The sequence below is a fragment of the Pinus tabuliformis genome, chromosome 5_2, assembly GCF_031772625.1.
Source record: "Pinus tabuliformis cultivar Carrire ecotype Pingquan chromosome 5_2, CPIR1, whole genome shotgun sequence".
NCBI classification, from domain to species: domain Eukaryota; kingdom Viridiplantae; phylum Streptophyta; class Pinopsida; order Pinales; family Pinaceae; genus Pinus; species Pinus tabuliformis.
The window spans coordinates 635,188,312-635,193,448 of record NC_142306.1 but is presented as its reverse complement, the minus strand read 5'-3'; positions in this window follow the sequence as shown (position 1 = coordinate 635,193,448).

The window sequence follows — 5,137 nt, the reverse complement described above, 5'->3', positions numbered from 1 at the left end:
TTTGATCCAATAGCTGCTATGTCTCATACATAATGGATATCTATGGCTGAAAGAGCCAATCCCGATCACAGTCGACCTAATCCACCAGATTACGCACCTGCCACTTAAAGGGAATAAGCCTGCAGATATAGCAATAACTAGTAGTGAGGGAGGCCTCGCTGAAATAGTGAAGGCAAAATACCATCTGGATAAAGGAAAGCGGGGGTATGTCATAGCAAGCATCAGTGACCGCGCAGTCTGAGTCACCACTTAGCTATTAGCCGGTAAACTCATGAGAAAGTGTCGCGCGAATGAGGTGCCAGCCCCTTTCATTGCATTGGTAGGGCAGCGTGCCAAGGGGGTTCAATTCAATTGGGCACAGTTTTTATGTGATGAATTTCTGACCAATTGTCAACAAGCACAAGACAAAGGTAAGACATTTCATTATGCATGGTTACTTTTATCAATCCTGCTGGTTACGAGTGAATTGCTATAGTAGATTCAGTTTCTCAGCCTTGAGGATAGCCTACCCGAAGCTGTGGGATATATTGCACTCTGGGTTACAAAGAACGCAGCCAGGGTTTCCGCGAACTGGGTGTTTTGGACCTCCACAGAAGGAAAGATATGGACATGAATTGATCAAAGACCGCGCATGTCCCCCACGATCTACAATAATTTTCAAAGCACGGCTGAGTTCAAAGTAGACATGCATCACATGTATATCCGTGCACGAAAGGATCTAGAGCGATCATGGTTCACACTTCTATTCATTACAACAAATGATGCTATTTACGTAGTATTAGCACCATGGCCTCTGGAATGGCATGTCCCAGACAAGGCCATTCTTGATAGGCTGGCAGCACAACAGTAGAAGAAGGAACACCAACAACGACTCACTCAATTAGATGAAAAGACATGTCAGAACAACAAGTTGCTTTACAGTAGTAGGCTACCACAAGCCTGACAATAGAAGGGAACTAGGCAGATCAGGGAATGGACTTGGAACAGGACCCGCAATTAGAAAAGGAGACGCAGGACCACCTCAAGCGGTCACGTGCCAAGGACTCACTAACCACCCAAAAAAAGTCCAAAACAACGAAGGCTCTGGAAAAATAATTCATAGACAGTAGCTAGCCCGCAAGAGCGTTGCTCGAACTAATCACCAAACAGACAACTATGTTAGGGTAGATTTTAGTGCAGTTGCAAGCATTATAGGAGCGACCCCCAGGCTGGGTTACCCGAAAGCTAGCAGAAGATACAGCCGTTTTCGAGTAGATGGTCTACACGCACATGCTACACACCCTACCGTTGCCAGCAGGAGCTATCCTAGCCGTAGCTGCGGGCAACGAATGTAGTTGGGAATTAAATCTAGCCACCCTGTCTAAAGAAGTACTATACCTACTGCAAGATGGAGTAACTCATGGAGTAACTTAGGAGTTTCCACATCTTGACCGAGCAGAAGGGAAATTTAGAATAGGTCACTCTCTAGCATGATGACGTGGCTGCACGATATCAGGAAGTAGAACAAGCGGTGATGGAGGCATGTAGCATGGTACAAGAGTTATCCATCCCCTGGGACCTCCCACCGGCTACCAAGATTCAACACATGGTAGTTGGTTTTCGCACGGCCCAAAAGGAGGCCGCAAGAGCCCAGGAGGAACTAACATTACAGGTTGCAAAACTCTATCTCAAGGCTTGACCACCCACACCCTCAGCCGAATGGGAATGCCGCCACAACAAAATTCTAGTCAGATTGGAAATAATCAAGAGTGTTATTCGCAAATGCTCGGGACTACTAGATTGGTCTCTCGAGATACTTACATCCCTCAAGGAGTATCCAACCATATGGCAAGTGGAAACCGAGGCGCGCGCGTTATAGTAAGCCTATGACACTGCTCACGAGGCTGCACAGATGGTCGCTATCTCACAGTGGTTGGCCAAAATGAAGGAGGCGCGGGCGCTCAAGACCCAAGTTGACGTGGTGCAACAATAGGAAGCAATACTAAAAGAATGTATCCAACCCTGGCTCGATGAAGCGTTTAGCATATCTACAACTATTGAAGGAAAGGTAGTGCATATGCAGGTAATGTGTGAAACTGAGCAAGCAACTGCTAGTGATAGGGATGCATCAGTGGCTCATTTGGAAAAGGTACAGAGGCTTGCAACCAAATTTTCCACAAGGATAGATGATATGCAGAAGTTTCTAACTGACCTCCATGCAAATATTCATGCACCAGCTGAGCGACTTGAGGTGAGTCATGATGATTGTGTTGGGGGACTATTGGGTAGTAGAAGCCTGCGCAAGGGTCATGGGGCATAAAGCTGAAATTTTGGGTAAAGCTAAGGTAAAGACTCTGTAAGATGCGCGGAGTGCAATTTGTAATAAGTGGAGTCAAAGGGGTAGTCCTCCCAAAAATAATGTAAAGAAATGTAAATGAGTCGGCTCGCCCATGGATCACAGTCCATGGGAATGTATAAATAGAGCGAGGCTCTATGGGTAGAGGTAGCTTAGTTTTTGGCATGATCTTGGATCTGAATTGTAATGGGTTTTTGAGGAGAAAAGTCTAAAAGCATTTGTAAGTCCTAGTCGAGGGTATTGGGTAAGGTATAGAGGCTCTACAGCTATGTGCATAGAGGCCTAGAAGAGTTCGTAGTTGTGTGCACGGACCATGTAGCTAAGTGTGCAGGGCAAATCTGGATGTATTGGTGATAAAGTGGAAATAAAAATAAGTTTCTTCTATAATTCTATGTTAAATCTGATCTGGTCTTTTGTATGGTTAAAGTAACTATTTGATCTATGTGCATATGCTTATGTTATGAATGTATGTGAATCGAAGCTTATTTTAAGTGCGTGAGTTGGTTAAATCTAATAAATGTTTACTTAAATATCACAGTAAGTAGATTGAATACATAACCAACGTGATAATAAGTAGTAAATATTATTCTGAGTTCGGATCAATGCGAAACAGAGCAGTGCAAAGCTGTGAAAGAGTGCGTGAACCCTCCAAACCACATCTAAACATCCCAAGGTTGTGGAACCCTGGTTCTAGCACCCTCCCTTGCTACCTCATGTGAGACCTCAATCCCCACTCTGTGGGATGTTGCCGAAAGGGCCGGTAGCTGCGGGATTTGTTTGGCTAAATAATTTTTCCGAACTTGGGTCAGGCCCATACAAGCCAACACAACACCCTCCAAAATTTTGGCCTGCACATAAATTTTTAAGCCTATTATGGATATTGTGATCGATTGTTCCTTAGCCATGTATTGGTAAGTTGATGATCTCAAGCTCCCCTTTTAGATCTTAAGAGTCGTTCACGCTTTTCTCTTTACATAAAATGTGTCATGTTTGGGCATGGTGGTTATCGCTTGTCATGCAAAGGGAGGTTTTTTTTTGCTTCAAGGGGAAATCTTTATGAGAATGTATTTTCCTCACCACATAGACATGTTTCACACTCACTTCACACAGTCTTACACAAGTTTTGACTTTATCCTCCCAAAGCCTATCATCGTTGCCGCACTTTTCGTAAGCTACCGAAAAGGTTGTTGGATTAAGAAAAGTATGTGCTATATGTTCTTCATGTTCTATGATGTGTCACTAAATTTTCAAGTGTGTGATCATAGTCAACTTTTATCATTTTTCACATTAGTTCCACTAATCCACACTTAGCCAAATTTCGGAGTTTCCTTATCAACCTAGCCTCATCCAACTTTCCTGAACTGCGCACTTCACATATGTAACCCTCAAGCTTTTCCCTTGCCTATTGGAACTTTGGAATGCACAAAAATCCAAACCTCCCTTAGCATTCAAAATTGTGTAGTGGTTTCCTCCAATGTCCTTCCCTCAGCCAAAACCCACTATCTCCAGAAACTATGCAGTTTTTTCCCTTGACTACCTAGTCTGCCTTGCATCTTGAAATTCCATAGATGTGTCCTCTGAGGGCTTCATCCCACAGCAGTGCCTTGCATCCAATAAAACTATGTAAATGTCTCCTCCCAGGGCATCCCATAGCAGTGCCTTACATCCAACTAAAACTGTGTAAATGTATCCTCCCAGGGCCTCATCCTGCAGCAATCATTGCCCACTAAAGCTACACAATTATGTCTCTCAGGGCCATGAAGAAAGATGACATGATAGATGAATCTCAAGGAGATGAGGAGAAAAATAAGTAGATCAAGCAACCCAAGGTATGATAGAATATCAATACCGCATGAAGACTCCATCTGATGCATAGCCCTTTGGAGGCTAGGTATGGAAAACAAGGCACATCTTTTGAAATAGACCTCTTACTCTAGATTAAAAGTTTTTCTATCATTGTCCTATCATTTTTTCTTCAATGAAATGCATGGTTGCAAGAACTAAAAGTCATTCCATGTGTTTCCTCTATGTGTCTTGCTCCCTTTCACTTGTTTGTTACATAGCTTAGAAGATGATGAGCATTACCACTTGTTTATTTAACCTACGAAGGTTGTGAACAACATGATCTTATGACTAACTAGGCACGATGCAAGGCATCCTAAGTTAGATGAAAGATGTTTGATTATATGTATATTGTCAGTGCACTCCTTTTCATTACTCCTTTGCATTAATCCATGCTTTGTATCTTGCATGTACCCTCACTTCTTGTCAGATTTGGCTAACTGTTGTGAGTAGTATCTTAGCTCTTTCTTGACAAATCAATGGAAGGAATTTCCTTCAAGATTATTTCTTCAAGGCTCTTCATAGAAAGTATAGAGCTAAGAGAAGGAGATGTGAAATATCACTATAAAACTCTTGAAAATACTTTGCATGTTCAGATCTATCCAAACGATTACGCTGCCACTCAACAACATTGTCAATCTTGGAAGACTCAAGAAAGATAACATCTATAGATATTATAAACTTCTTATTCACTTCATCATAGATATGGTATGCTTTGGAGTTATGAGTACCCAAAGAGCATACATTTATGACTCCTTGCACTGAGTTTTTTTATCTTTTCCTTAGGTATGAAGGAATAACAGGAGGAACCAAAGACCCTGAGATGCCTCACTGAAGAAATGTGGCCATACCACATTTCATAGGGAGTATTGTTTCTAATAGCAAGAGATGGACACTCATTCTTTATATAGACAACACATAGAATCACATCAGCCCAAAACCTTATGAACTTAACATGTG